This window comes from Miniopterus schreibersii, assembly GCF_964146895.1.
Source record: "Miniopterus schreibersii genome assembly, chromosome: 13".
Lineage (NCBI taxonomy): Eukaryota > Metazoa > Chordata > Mammalia > Chiroptera > Miniopteridae > Miniopterus > Miniopterus schreibersii.
Window position 1 is genome coordinate 3,922,569 of NC_138113.1, and position 16,264 is coordinate 3,938,832.

Genomic DNA, 16,264 nt, shown 5'->3' on the forward strand with positions numbered 1-16,264 from the left:
CTTTCAATGAACACAAGACAATTTCTATCAGAAACTGAAGGCTTTGCAAACTCAGCCACCCAGCTCTCTCCTTTGTGCCCGAGGCTCTGCTCGTCTCCAGGGATGCATTAAAGACTCAGGTACATGAGTTCTGCTCCCTAGGTGCTCACAGATTAATAGGGGCCTAGATTCACAAATGAATTGATGACACCATGTGACAAGTATTATAAGTGGTGAATATTCAGAATGTTAGAAGCACAGAGCAGGAAGAACTGGTACCTTTCAGGGGAAGCGGGGACTGGCATCTACGGGTCTGCAGCAGAAACAGATCTCAAGAATCAACTTGCCGGATGGAGGGGTGGCAGCCAGGAAAGAGGCAAACATGCCTCTGAGTAGTTTGGGGAGACATAGCAATGTGGTAGAACACAGGGTTGGAGACCCAGGAAAGATTTAGGACCAGCCTGTGTGCCCTGGGACTTCATGCTGAGGACAGTGGCCTGGCAGTGAGGGAGCCATGTCTACCTGTCAGCATTCAGATGGTCAGGACCAGCTGGCTGTGCAGGAAGGATTTCAGGGAAGCCAGAGAGGGGCAGGAGAGCCATCGGGCAGCTACTGCCCTGTTTTAGGGGCAGAATAGAGGACAGACGGGAGGCGGTGGCCGCAGAGCTGACAAGAAGAGATTGCCTTTAAAAGCTATGTGGCATCAGGAATCTGGACACGTGGCAGAGAATCACCAGCAGACTATGAAATTTTCAGTGGAAAAGTACAATTAACCACATTGCGACACAAAATCATGATGCCAAGCGCGAAAGCCTTGGCCGTCTTGGCTGAATTCAGCTCAGCTTAAAGACGCGGCTTGGTGAGAAGCAGGCCAGTTCTGCCATTCTCTCACAGAAACAAACAAACAAACAAAGCTGGGCTCTTTGCTGTGCTGGGTTCATGTTTCTCTCTGCAAGGGAGATGAGTAATCTCAAGATGACAAATATGGCACTGAGGGGACAGAGGAGGGACTTTGGATGTGTTAGAAAATCCCATAGTTCTGTGCAGAGGCCTCAGCATACAAGACTTGATGAGGGCGTGTGAAGAAAGCTGGCCACGAAAGGTCACCCCGTGAATGTGAATCCTGCAGGGCAGGGGGGGTTGTTGCTTTCATGCACTCGCACGGCACAGTGAGTGGGACCCGTAAATGCAGCTTTACAGCGGGCTATTGTGACTGCTCTAGGAGGAGGCCAGGAATGAAAGAAATGCACACAATGTGCTAGCTAAGGCCGGAATGAGACGGGTGGAATGCTTGTGTGTCGTGTGGGTGAGAGAAGTGTGGGCGTTTTTCTTTAACCGACCGCCCCATCTCGGCCACTGGGGGAGGCTGGCTCTCCTGAGAACTTCAAGTTTTTGTCCCCTTTTTATCTCAATGTCCCCATCTGGCAGTGACAAATGCATTACGCTGGTTCTTTCAGTTTATCCAACGTTATTAATCGATTTCTTTGTATAAAGTGCCACTTGGCTATTGAATTGAGGAAGGCATCTTTCCTGTCCTCACAGAACTTACAATCTAGAAGGGGTGAAAAGGGAAGAAGGCACAAAGAATTAGGATGCCCACAAAAGTAAGGGGAATGCCAGAGGAGGCGGAGGGGATGGAAGCCATTGTTTCTTGAGAGTTTTTTTAAATATCGGGGTCTTTATTTAGGTTGTCCCATTCAGACCTCACAGCATCCATCTAGGCACATGTTGCTGTCCTCACTTTATTGAGAGGAAAACAAGGAACAGGAAAGGAAAGCAACTTATCCAAAGTCACGTAGCAAGGACCCACTAGAGCTGGGTTTAAGGGCAGGTCGTCTGACTCCCATGTCCTGTACCGTACTGCTTGATAGAGGTGTCAACAGAGTGCTCAAAGATTCAGTGGATGAGAGAAGTCCCCCCTGAAGGAGGAGAGGGTTGAGAGTGGAACAAGGAAAACTTCAGAACTGAAACCGCTTGGCCAGGTTTGAGGCAAAGGGTAGCTGGGTAGCAGGGAGGGGACATTCCAAGAAGAAAAGCAACATGAGCAAAGAAAACTGAAAGAGGCAACGCAGGAGGCATATCAAAGAGAGCTCAGGGTCCCACGGAAGGATGAGTAATGAGAATGATACCATTGTACTTAGCTAGTTATTAATAACAAGAAGCAAAGGGAAGGCCAGACATTATAGGCATGTCATTTGGGCAGCTTCACCAGGAAGCTGCAATTTCACACTCCTCAGGGAAAAGCGGGCCTATTTCCTGCAAAACATTGGGAGAAGGAATTTAACAAAGAGAAGCTAGACACGTGCCCAATAAAGTTAGGGAAACGAGGGAAGGTTCTTACCTTTCAATCAAACCTGGGGACAGAGATTGTTGGCCGGAATGGGTGTGGCCACTGTAAGCACGTTAAAATCTGGGAATACATAATCCCCTGAACAAAGGAATTCTCTCTCTGGTGGCTCTTGTTGCTCTTGGAACACTTAGAGCATGACTCTTGTGACTCTTGGCTCTCTTGCATTCGTCACTATGGCCCTCGGCCATGCGGACCCCACACGCAATGGACTGATGGACTGACGTGGGAAACAAAAGCTAACTAGCCTGATGCTGGACTGGACCTGGCTCCAACATGGAAAAGAAACCCTGGATACTGGCTCTGATTTTAGCTCTACTGAAGCCCCAGCTACACTTCTTCTATGACTGGACTAAGGGAAATGGGACTTTGGAAACTCAGGGATTTAAGTCCATGGAAATAAAGCTTCCTACTAAATCTCATCTTCCCATGGGGGCCTCCAGAAATTCTTATTCCAGGGGTACCCCAAGAACACCACCCCCAGCAGCAACCAGAGATGAGCCCCTCTCCTGTCCTGTAGCAGGAAGGCCAGTGTCCACAAAGTGAGCACCGAGGACTGGCTGGGAACAGGGTGAGGGCAGAAGTGGGAGTCATGAGGGGGGAATCCACATGGGGCTGGGAGAGGAAATTCTATAAGTCAGTGGGTTGCAATGAACAGCAGCTGTTGACATTTGCTCCTGGATTTTCTATGTGGCTTCTATTTATACCTCTCTTCTGTTTTTGTTACACCAAGTCCCTAGTTTTGGAAATTAAGGGATTAAAAATTGAGCAAATGACCCAATTTGTTATTTCCATAGAACGTAATTTAAAATCTAAAGGACAGGGCTGCCATTCTACTGATGGTGTTGGGTTTTGCAAAGCAGGGGACTCATAGCCATGTTCCTCCGATCTCAAAGTACACGTGCGAGGACACTCAGGCCACCAGGCTAACATATGGTCATTGACAGCTGAACTATTTGGGGACCCAGGGCTCCTCACACCAGCTCCAATCTACCCGGTGTCACAGGAAGGAACATAGCTGTTCCCATTCTCGAATGGGTGCTGCCTCCCCTTGCTTACGGTAACCTGGTTGTGGACATTGGAGGTGCATTTGCCGCACAGGCAGAGAAGGTGGAAGACGGGAGTGTGGTTTACGCTGCAGACGGGCCCTCTGACAGGAGGCCTTGGCGTCAGCTGCTGTGATCGGGCACAGACAGGGGCCGTGGGCCCATCACTGGCCGCGAGCGGTGGGGAGAGGGTCTCTGCCGAGAGCCGGGCTTCCCCAGCCGCCAGCTGCCTATAGCAGGAGCGTCAGGAGCGGCGCTCGGGCGACCACTGAGCCACCCGCCGCGGCCACGAGCGAGTCTCGGCCCAGACGCCGCCAGGAGCACGGCTGGGCTGCTGCGCGTTTCCTCCCGTGGAAACGGAACGCAGGCTTCCAGACACTCCGCATCAGTGAGCACCTTGTGCCACACACTGACTTGGGGGCAGATGGGGGCCGCACCCTGTAGCAGTTGATACGTTACGGGGTCCACAGCCACAGGATTGCAGTTTACGTGAAAGGCAATTTCATGATAAAAATCCTGAGCCCGATGCTCATTACAGGGGCCGAGCACACAGGTGGCGGCTCTGTCCTTGGAACGGTTTTCCGGGGAAACCGCTGCTACAATATCTGCAGCCGCCTCCTCTGCGTGCGGCGGATCTGAGCTCGGCTGGGACCTTGGCAGGACAACGTTCCCCTCGTTCAGGGGCCCCCACTGGCAGTGCCAAACGTCTCCTCCACTCTGGCCAACGACTTTTCTGGACAGTGTTGCCTCCTGATGACTCTTAGCTTTTTCAAAAGCCAGTCCCACTCAAGGGACTAGATTACTGTTAATTTCCTTTGTAGGGAGGAGCGAGATGGTTCCAGGGTCTAGATGTGTTTTCAAATAAGTTCCAGCATGAGTTTACTCATTTATTTGTCCATTGAGTCCATCAAACGTGCATTCGGGTGTGTTTATTATGCATTTCCACGTAGCAGGTGCTGTGCCAGGCAGCACTGAGGGACTGGGGACCAGTGGGCACCCAAACTGGATGAAGTCTCGGTCCTAATAATGACATTACAGGAAGGACGACAAATAATGGTTCACATGAGCATGTGAATTCAATCCATGGCCGGGGACATGCCGGGGAGGCAGACTGTGAGGGACGCCAAAGCCTAGAGGAGAGGGGAAGAGGGCTGCTCCAAGGAAGGGGAGATGGACCCGAGAGGGCTGAGTGGGACATGGGTGAAGGAAGAATCTAGGAGCAGCGTGGCATGGAGCAGTGTGGGTGATGCCAGGGTAGGAAGGGGTTTGGGACGCTCAAGGCGCTGGTGGAGGTGGGAGTAAATGGAGCAACAGTGGTCAGAGGAAGGACATTTCTGGAGGAAGTAGCCGAGTGACCACCCAGGGCTCTGGGTCATGTACTGCTTTTGGATTGAAATGTAAAGTTTTTAATCAGAGGAGTGTCATAACCACATTAGTGCTTCAAGGAGCTTTTCCCCAACTGGGGTGTGGGCGGAGGTTGGACCGGAGGCCAGCGAGGTTGGGAGCAGGCCACCACTCTGGAGGCCATCACGGTGGTCTAGATAAGAGATGGGGGTGGCTTTGACTAGGGGCCATGCAATGAGGTTGAGGGAGACTGGATGTCTCTGAGACATATTTTGGAGCTGGAAACCTCAGGACTTGGTGATGACCGTGAATGGGGATGACAGGGAATATTTCAAGAGCATCTGTTCACACACTCATCACTTTCCCTGCATCACAGCCCTGGGGGAAGGGGGTGTTGTCAAACACATATTTACATACAATGCTGAGCACCATTGAATAGTCTGTAGTCTCCTAAGAGCTGATTCCAAGCTACCTTCAGGCTAATTTTCCTGACAAGTCCTATTAGCTATTCCAGCTTTTGCCACACCCACATATTCCTCTTCACCAAAACTAAATCTGTGTTTGCACATTTCTTTAGAGTGGCCTTTGGACAGTCGGTTCTTCCCCCTTCCCCATGCAACTGTGCCACAAAGTACTCTGCCTTCAGAAGCAGCCGAGATCCCACCTCCTCTGTGGAGTCTTCCCTGGTTACCTCCAGACGAGGGCAGTTACTGCTCTCTCCATTCCAGTCCAGCCCTCATCCCTTATTTCTGCATTCATCCGCATGTGACACAGAGGCCTTGGCAGCAGGGCCTTCATCTGAGACGGAGCTGGGTTCAGTGCTGGCTTAGCTTCAGTGACTTTACGGCTCAGGTTAACTCTAGTTACCTCACTGATGTAGTAAGGGTATTAATAGTGTATATATCATGGGATTGTTACAAGGATCAAGTGAGATAACACAGGTCAATGTTTTAGCTTGGTTCCGGGTACGGTGAGTGTAAGTAAGCACTCAATGAAGGCAAGCCATAATTACTGCCATCACCACCATCACTACCATCACCACCATCATCATAATCTCATCATTACTATCTGCAGTTTTCATTTTTTAAAATAAGCTTTTATTGATTTGAGAGAGAGAGGGAGAGGGAGAGAGATAGAAACATTGATGAGAGAGCAACATCGATCAGCTGCCTCCTAATTGGGGATCGAGCCTGAAACCCAGGCATGTGCCCTGAGTGGGAATCGAACTGTGACCTCTTGGTTCATGGGTTGATGCTCAACCACTGAGCAACACCATCCAGGCAGCATCTTTTATAATTGCATCTCTTCTCACACAGGGCTAGAGCGAGCCTTCCTCTGGGCAGACGTCAGGACGTCATTTTGGCATCTCTGACACTAACACAAAGTCTAGAACGTCGCACATGCTCAGCGTGCATCTCTGAATGAGTGAGAACAACGAATAAATGAACACTGATAAGATGATGCTCTACACGGCGAGTGGGGCCACATGACACAGTGAAGACAGAAAGCAGGGGACCGGTCATTCAACTTTAACCCAGATTGTCAGTGTTATTACATAACCCACAATTTATTACTGGGGAAGGAGACATAGGCCTCCTGTTCTCAAAAGGCCACTGCCTGTGGGAAACAGGCCGGAAATCCCATTGCATTTCTACTTGTAAATGAAATTCCTTGCCCCCCTTCGTGCACTGACAAACGCTGGAGTTTGGTGGGAGACTGTGGTCAAGGGGAGGAGAGAGACTGGCTTCAAAACCAGGATAGAATGTCAGCGGCACCTTTGCCCAGAAATGGGAATAATCAGGCGGGAAAGAGGGGAGCATCCCGTTACACGCGCAGCACTGGCAGGCGGGGCCCTGGGCAACGCTTTTACTTCGCTTTGACAAAGGACAGTGATTCATAGCAGGTTAAGGTCCCCGGGCAGCAGGCACCGCTGCACCTGAGCTTGGACGCAGACGTTCCCGAGCGTGCGGGAGGGGAGACCGTGCTCCGGTCCCGGCAGTGCCTCGTTTCTAAGCCCAGCCGTCGGGGAAGCGGACGGGCCTTTCGTTTCGGCGGCTAAGGGGGTGCGCAGCTGGGGCAAGTTTGGAGATGAGAGTGGAGCGAAGCAGGACTGCATCACTTAATGCAGAAGAGGGAGATGGGGACGGTCCTGCGGACACAGAAGGTGGGATGCAAAGGGCTGAGAGGGAGCTGGAAGGGTGCACGAGGGGGACCCACCCAACCTCCGCACGGAGGGGCTGGCGCCGCGGGGGGTCTCAGCGAGATTTCCACTTGGCGGCGGCCAGGCCGCCACGACCCCGCCAGCTCCCTGCGATCCCCGGTAAATTATGTATTGCTCATGAGGGCTTCTGTGTGAATGGATTATTTTAGGAAAAAACAACTAGCTGCAGGAAACTGGAAACAGTTATTTTTTTCCTCTTTGAGAAAGTAGTAAGACGCATTTCTAAATGAGGGGAAATAAGAGATTCCAGGGTTTCGTGCTTTCCAAGCCAGAAGGGACAAAAAGGAGTCTGTGCTTCTCTTCAGAAGGATGGAAGGAGGGCCGACGGAGGAACAGGAGGAGACGAGAGGCGCTGCAGCGGGAGAGAGCAGCCTCATAAATGGCACGCGCACGTTTAATCGAGTTTATTCTCAACCGCGGCGTCCTCCTCGGCTCTCGAGCGGTAGCTGACACGGCAAAAGGACAATCCACGCGCCACGTCGGCGAGGGGTGGGAAGGTCACGCCTCCTGTCACGCTGGCCTGGAGCCGGCGCCCCCGGAGCTGTAAGGAGTTGGTTGTATAAGAAAAGGAACCTAACGGGGATGACTGCGAAACCGCGCGGTGGCCTGACCAGTGGGCCTTAGCGAGGAGCCCGGCTGCCCGGCTGAAGGCTAGTGGCCGGCTGCTTCTCACCCACTGGCATCCATGCTCATTGATGGTTTTCTGTGATGGTTAATTTTAATGTCAACTTGACTGGGCTAAGGGGTGCCCAGAATGCTGGTAAAACATGAATCCCGGGTGTGCCTGGGAGGATGTTCCAGGAGAGATTAGAAACATTCTCTAGTAAAGAGATTTGCCCTCACCAATGTGGGCGGGCACCATCCAACCCTTTGGGGGCCCAAATGGAACAAAGAGGCAAGGGAAGAGTGGACACCTCCTCTCTTTCCTCTTGAGCTGGGATGGCCATCTTTTTCAGTTCTTAGACACTGGAGCTCCTACTGCTTAGGCCTTGGGGCTCTGGGACCTAATACCAGCAGCCCCTGGCTCTCAGGACTCAGGACTGGGACTGGATTATACCCCTGGCTTTCCTGAGTCTCCTGCTGGCAGGCAGCCCATTGTGGTCTATGTCCATCCCATCCAACCCCACCCCACCCCACCCCACCCCACCCCATCCCATCCCATCCCATCCCATCCCATCCCATCCCATCCCATCCCATCCCATCCCATCCCATCCCATCCCATCCCATCCCATCCCATCCCATCCCATCCCATCCCATTCTTCCTGGTTCTTTGGAGAACCCTGACTAGACAGGTTCATCTCAAAATTTCCATGTCCTTGCTTTATCAATTGTTGAGTGTTTTAAATAGCACCCTGTCTGGGTATCAAGTTTTTGAAGCTTATTTTGTGTCAAGGTGCAATTCCTCAAGTTGCCTGGCATTCAGTCCTCTCTACTTTTCTTTATAGCCACATCTCTCTTAGCCCTAGGGGTTTTGACATTGAAGTGACAGCTAGCAGTCCTAAGATTAGGCTTGTCTAGTTTTACCATCAGTGGTGACTACCTGTCATATTTCCATCTCCCCTACATAAACAACACACATACACACTCACACGCAATCACAATTCAGGTACTAAATCATGCCGTGAAGAACACAGTCACCATTTGACCCCTGCGTCCCTGAATCACTTATGACCATTTTACTTGCAAGTGACAGAAACCCAATTCAAGCTGCCAAACCTAAAACAAAACACAACAAAACAAAGATGGGCCTTTGAGCCCCCAAGGTGGGCATGGCTGCCTCCCGATCAGGTTCTTGTCTGAGGCAACACCATTCCTTAGGGGCCATTTGGAAATACAGAAGGACTGTTGCTTATCACAGCTGGGAGAGGGGGACGACTGACAATCAGGGCCTTGGCCGGGGATGTGAATGTGCGGCAACAGGCAGGACCTTCCACCCACGGGCAACTGCCTTGCCCAGAGCGCCAGCAGCTCTCTCTGCGAAACCCCGAGCAGGTGAACAGAGCATCTCACCAGGAACCTCCACGTCCGGCTCTGCCTTGCTTATGTGATGGGCTCCTGCCCAGGTGGGCTCACTGCCGACACTGGTGACATAGCCCCCTGCAGCCTCGGGCCGACAGGTGAGCAACACCAGCAGAACACCTGCCTCTCTCATTCGTTTTAGCAGAAATCCTGATTCGGTTGAGGGGGACTGACCCAGCTCGAGCTGTTTGGTCGTCTTCGATTTGGAAACCTTGGAGGGTGGAGAGTGCTCTGATTAGCCGGGTTTGGGAAAGCATCTCCCGCTAGAGCCGGGGTCAGGGCCAGCTTTACCCAACCGAGGCATGCTGAGTGGGACAGAGGGAGTTCCCGGAGAGAGATCGAGGGGATGCCGCCAGCGTGGGGACGCGTGGAGGCCAGGCAAAACCAGCCCGTCCCCTTACAGTCTAATTTCCTGGTCTCCTCTCTCCAAGCGCCCCGCATCCCAGCATTCTCCAGTGCACCAGGCTCCTTTATATCTCTGAGCTTCCTCACACATCATTCCACTCTCCCCAGATGCCTTTCCTAGTCTCTTTTTGTTTGGCAAACTTCTACTTATGCCTCAAGACCCGACTCCCATCTCTTCTTTGAAACTTCCCTTTTTGCTGCCCCTGCTGAACGTGTGCCCCCCTCCTCGGTGCAGGCCCAGCCTTTTGTGCATGAAAAGCAGGAATTGCAATAATTAGCACGAATAAGAAGCTGAACAGCCCATATCCTTTTGAAAACGGAAAGCAGATGACATTGGATTAGATAAGATCAAACAATATCAAGTCAACGAATGTTTATTGAGTGTATCCAATGCACAAGGGTCCCCAAGCTGAATCTTGCTTACTGTGCATGCGTGCGTGTGTGTGTGTGAGTGTGTGTGTGCATTTAGAATCATAGGCTTTTAAGATCTTGGTTTCTTAAAGCTTATCTAGTTTAACTACTCCCTCGTTCAGATCAGGAAACTGAGGCTGGCGTGTGTTTCTTTCTAGCTCTAACAATATATGATCTGAGCCACCAAAAGGAAGGAAAGGTTGACTCAATTCTAGGTTGAGAAACCACAGCTATGTAGCTTAAATTTCCTGATCTAAAAGCCAGGCCAGGACAAAGTGTTTCCCTCCAGTACCAATGGCCACTCCAGACAGAATCAACATCAGCCTCTGTCTCTCTGTCTCTCTGTCTCTCTGTCTCTTTGTTCCCTCCCCCTCTTTCTCTTTAGAAAAATAGAAAACAAAGAGAATGCGAGGCAGGGCCAGGGGTTGAAACACTGATTCATACTTTTCTTCCTGTTTTGCTGATGTGTTTATAGAAGAACACTATTGATGACTCACTACGTAATGAAGAGACGTGATAAACTGCTGGGAATCCAAATGTGCAAACAGCATGTAGCACACACACGGGACTCACGGGGACATAAAAAAGCCCTACATCAAAGGGACAAAGGTGATTTACTCTTTCTGGCAGGAGTCCCTTCTATTTTTATAGCATTATCTGCATAGACATTCTCTCTTGAAAGAGTTGGGATTGGCTAGAAATAGAATTGCCTGAAGCCCGTGATGGTGAAAATGGAAAGTAGAGATTTATTTGGAGTCCTGCCAGGTGTCCTTGGCACAAACATGTAAGAATATTTCCATGAAATATCTATTATGAGAAAGTCCGCAGGACCATTTTGCCCAGTGCCACCGGCCCACACCGCCCTCTGGCCCATCTCTCTACTCAGGCTCTCACCAGGCTCGGCCCCACTGATCATTCTTCCACCTGCTTCTAGATCCTTTTAGATTTTTCTTTTTTTCTCTTTTCCTTTTAAACATATCTTTATTGATTTCAGAGAGAGGAAGGGAGAGGGAGAGAGAGAAACATCAGTGATGAGAGAGTCATTGATCGGCTACCCCCTGCACGCCCCCGACTGGGGATTGAGCCCGCAACCCGGGCATGTGCCCTGACCGGGAATCGAACCCCGATCGCCTGGATCCTAGGTCGATGTTCAACCGCTGAGCCATGCTGGCCGGGCTAGATTTTTCTTTTGAACTTATCATTGTCCTGTTTAGAAACTGCCATCTAAGAACAAACCTTGACTCCCCAGCCTGGCAGCCAGGCCCTTCTAAATTGACCCCGCTTCTCCACATACTATTGATACGCATCTGATAAGTGACTACTTGGAGGGGTTTGGTTCTGTCGCAGGTACCAGGTCAGTAAGGTGACCGTGACTGACCTACGTTCCAGCGGGAGTGCCTAACAATAGACAATGAAACAGGCAAGTGCGATGAAAGAAATAAAGTTAGGAAATATGCTGTGAAGTGCTTTGGGAGAGGGAAGTGGAGGCGATGACCTTGAGATATCAGGGAGGGTCACTCCCAGGAGGTGATATTAAGGTCTGACTACTTTTGGGGGAGGTGATCTCTCCAAGCAGAAGGAAAAGCAAAGGCAAATTCCCTGAGTTATGAAAGAGTTCAATGTGTTTGAGAAATAAAAATAAAAGCTGTGATATAGCGGACGGGAGTTAGTAAGAGACAGAGGAAAGCAAAGGTCCAACCCTGAAGTCTCCTAAAGGCCCGGAAGGAAGCTTGGGCCTCAGGGGAGGGCCATGGGAAGTCGTGGCCCCATTTCAACTTGAGAGCTACGTGGTTGACATTTTTTCAAAGCTCACTCTTTCCGCCCCGTGGGGAGTGGACTGCGTGGCGGACAGCCTGTGATAGCGCCCAGTGACCCCGCGTCCCGGCACCCGCACCCTGTGATCCCTCCCCCTGAGTGCTGATAGCCTTGCTTCCTTCTGTGACTCCTCCAATCAGCACAACTTCTGATTAAAGCTTTTTCTCTCACCATTAAATTCAGACTCTGGATCCTGAGAGAACAAGGCGTTAGAGCCAGAGAGATGTCACAGCCTCTGAGTGACGTGACAAGAATTCCAGCGGCAGGCCCCCTTGCTTACGCTGCAGAGACAGAGATGAGCTGGCACAATAAATATTTAATCGGACCTGCTGTTGGTTTACAGCAATTAGGAGCTGCAGGGCCAAATAAAGAGAGTCCGGAATAGCCGTCCTCTGGGCTAACTCGAGTCACGACGGCGATGCCTTGAGCTTTCTCGCTTCAGGGGTTAGCGCGCTCGGGAAGGAGCCCTCGACGTGAACGCTGACTTTGTCTCGGCAGCTCTGTCCCGCTCCCCGCGGCTCTGTGACCCCCCCCCCGAAAGACGGGCTGCCCCGCACCTGGAGCCTGCCGTCTTGCACAGTGTGACGTTTACCCCTCAGTACAGCGGACACCTGTGCGCTGGGGCCATCAGGGTCCTTCCCACAGGAGTGGTCCCTCCATCATCCCGAGGCCGCGGGGCCTGGTGGGCTTGCTGGCTATTGAGCCTTTTACTCTGCTCTGTAATTGTTTGTGTCTCTCTCTTGCCTCATGACCTGCTCACCTCTGTGTCTCCTGTGGCACCTCTTCTAGGGTGTTGCCACAGCAGGGGGCAGAGTGACAGAGAGGAAAAGACACCAAAGTGAACCGCAGGCTGGGGACCGAAAACCAACCCAGGTGTGTGCGAGCTGTGGGAGTTTTATCAAGTACTTCAGCCTCTCCAACCTTCATGCGTAGCTGAGCTATATTGTTAACAATGCCGGTCCTGTCTCCCCCACAGAACTGTTGGAAGGGTTATGTGAAAAAATAATGTACTTGATAAACTACAAAGCCCTGCGTAATGAATTATTATATTAACTGCTAGAGCAAAACATTAATTAATAAAACATCTTAGCTCTGACAAGTCCTCTTTGCCAAAAAAAACCCCAAAACAAACAATGATAACAATAAAAACAAACAAAAAAGCTACTAAAAAAAAACAACCCAGAAAATGCCACAACACTCTGACCTAATCTCCTAGCAACACGGCCTTAATGAACATCTGTCTCCCAGTCTTTGCATCCTGATGCCTGTAACTCCTTTAGTAGATGGACACTAGTTATTTCATAATTGTTTACCTTTTCTGGAGATTCTTATTTTATTAAACTGCTTATTTTTCTGGGAAATGTGGCATTTGACTTGAATTCAGACAGAAATAGCAGAATAGCTTTTGATGGGAGAGGAACACACAAGGTCTATTGGTTAAATCCAGAAATTGACAAACTGGCCCAGCAGCTAAAATTTTTAAAATATATTTTAGATGGTTGAATAAAATCTAAAAAATAATATTTTATACAACATGGACATTTTATAAAATTCAAATTTAAAGGACTGTGAATAAACTATTGTAACTCAGCCGTGTCAGAGCCACCCGCTGGCCTTCAGAACTAACATCTTCACTTTCTGGTCTTTTCTAGAAAGAGGTTGCCCATCTGGTCAAACCCATTTCTTTCCTTCTTTCAGTCCCACACATTGAGCATGTATCTCCTCAGCTCCAGGCTGGTAACAGCAGGCTGAGAAAGCCTCCAAGAAGTGTACATCTGTTAGCAGAAAAAGACAGGTGGCCAGGTTATTAAACCCTGACCCCGGCTGGGAAGCGACAGGGGCAGGAGTGAGTTCGGGGGTCTGCGCTCCAGCTCGGGCAAGTCCAGGTTGACCCAGTGGCACTGCGGTAGCCCTCCTGCCCACCTGCCCGCCTGCCCGACGGCTGCCCCTGTGTGAATGCCTCCCTCGGCCTGGACGGTCCCCGGTGCACCTTCCTCTACACACTCTCTTTAGCTTCATCATCAAGGCCACGGATTTCCAGAGCTTCTGGCCGTGCTTCAGAGCCAGTGTGTAGAAGGCACAGCTGGTGAAGTCCATCCCCACTGCCTTACAGATGTGCTCTCCCCACTTCTGAATCTGGAGGCAGCTTTCTGGGGCGGCCAGAGCTGGTTTGAAGGTGGGGGTTGGAGGTTTCCTGACAGCTGGCCTGGGACTGGAGCAGCTCATCTTCACATACCCCATCTCTGTACTTGTGGTCCTGGGAGAGACCAGCCCTGAGCATCTCGCCTTCTTCTTTAGAAGCTTCCCTATCAGCCCTTCCTGTGAGGTGTCCACCTTGGACCCTGTGCCCACGGGAGCAGACTGGCAGCTTCCCCCTGTTTCTCTACAAGGGATGCCCTGGAACACGGGACCAGGGCCGGGACTAGGACGAGGCCATGAGGCTCTCCTCAGTGAGACACAGCGTTTAAGGGGGCACCAAAAAACCCTCAATAGTCGTGATCGGTAATATTTAATGCAATATTTAAAAAAATAAAAATTGGTGCAAGAATCCACACTAAGTAGAGGACAAGATCTACAGCAGCCTTAAGCACTTCCATCGGCATTTGAGGCAAAGTTGAGAAGCAGAAAGAGGAAGGACTGAGAAAGGCTTCAGCTGAGAGCCACCTTCTTGGTAGAGTCGGGAATTCCAGGGAAAGGCCAGGATGCAGGTCACTGCCGAGGCTGCGTCAGTGCGGCGTTTGGGAAGCTGCGCTGGGATTTGAGCCAGACAGCAGGAGGGCTAGCTCTGGCTCTGTTCCTCCCCGCTGTGTCACTTTAGAAGTCACAGCTTGTCCCAGGGACTTGGTTCCCCCGGTGGCAATGGAAGAGAATGGGCCAGATGATATCAGGGGCTTACTGCAGCTGTGGGTTGCTTCCCTACCGGGTCTCACTTGGAGTTGAGTTACAAACACAGGAGACTAACGTAGGTCCCCACCCTAGATCCAGCTGAGGTGTGACGCTCCACGGTGCACAGTCCCTGACAGCCCCTGGCACAGCGGTGCTCTGGCTGTGGGGTCGGGAACTCAGCCCGTTGGAAGCAGCGCGTTTAAAGAGAGACTTTCCATTTTATGCCTGGTCTATGCTGAAAGACGATGCTCTGGCCTCCAATGAGCTTTCTGAGGGATCACCCTGAAGTTTATATGACAGATAAGAACCCTCAGATGGGAGCATACAAGCTCACTGTGTTTGTTTTTATTAGCTGCCTTCACTCTATGAAAATCATGTTTTCGGATCTGCCTTCCTCTCTTGTATTCAAGTTCCTCTAGGGCAGGAAATGAACAGAATTTACTTCTGAATGATCTTTGCTCATCACGAAGTCTGGAACAAAAGACACAGTCAAGTGTGTCCTAATGGAAGCAAAACCCAACTCATGTAACCATAACGTAAGGAACTTTGGAAATCAAGTAGCTCACGCAGCGTCCAGTTCACAAACAAGGGCACAGAAGCCAGTTATCAGAGCAATTTAGTGGGAGAAGTGAAGCCAGGGAGTCACGCGCTTCACTTTCGGGTCTGAGTCCCGACCTTCAAACAAAATCCACAGTAGGAATCACCTGCCCCAGGTGTGAAACTCCCTTTGTCAGGAGGTTCTCCCGAAAACCGGCATAACTTCGGAAAGTTTCAAAAATAAAGTGAAGGATTCAGAAGTGCAGAAGCCACGAAGGTTTTGATCTGGTGCCGAACACGCACGGCCCTCTACGAAGAAACGCATGTTTAGACGGACGGCAGAGTCCCAACATACCGCCGACCACCCGTGGCCTTCCACAGGGGATTAAACCTCGCACGCGGGATCCTGCCCCGCCTTCTATCGTCCGGAAACTGCATGTGTATAAAATTCGGGAGGAAGTGGCTGAAAGGGTCAGAAAGCTCTACAATTCGTTTGGAAACGTTCATCTTCAGGAGGGAGCAAGCGAGAGATGTGAAAACGCCTAACGTTTTCTTGCGGAGGCTTTTCCCTTCACAGCTTCCTCCCAGCCCCAGTCGGGGAGGCTCGGGGGGCCCGTGAGGCCTGTGCCCGCAGCAGGGCCAGAAGCAAGGACACTCGCGTTGGAAACAAAGTAGAGTTTCCCAAAGGAGGAAATCGCCTAAATTACACAACCTTACTTTTCTCTTCCAATCGCCCCGCTCTGGTGTCAGTGGTGCCTCGTTCTAGCGTCACCGCATCCTGCCTCTGCTTGGGGCCGATGGCTTTCTCTCCGGGACGGTGAACAGGAAGCTTTGCTCTTGCAGAGCCGAGCTCTAAGCTCAGATCCGCCACCTCCTCGGCTTGCGAGCCTGTGCAAATCATCTCAAGTAGCTGAGCCTTCCTTCGGTTACTCATAAACTGGGGAGACTCCCTACTTTAGGACAGATGATGAATAATTGTTTACAAAGATGCGGTTTCAGAATTATAAAACACAGGCATGGTCACCGTGTGAGGCTCAGTCGCCGTGTAAGCTCACGCGGACGGTCGGCTGTACATCGGGACTCTTTGCTTGTTTGTCTGTCTAAACATGTTTCTTCGTAGGGTTTCTGAAGTGCTAACCACGCCGGGTGTTTGGTGCACGTTGACCTACATGGAACAGCTTTCTTCCTTGCAATTAAGGGGTTTCCGTTTAGGATTATTACTGGGGTTCTTTGCTTAGAGATGGCTTTTTGTCT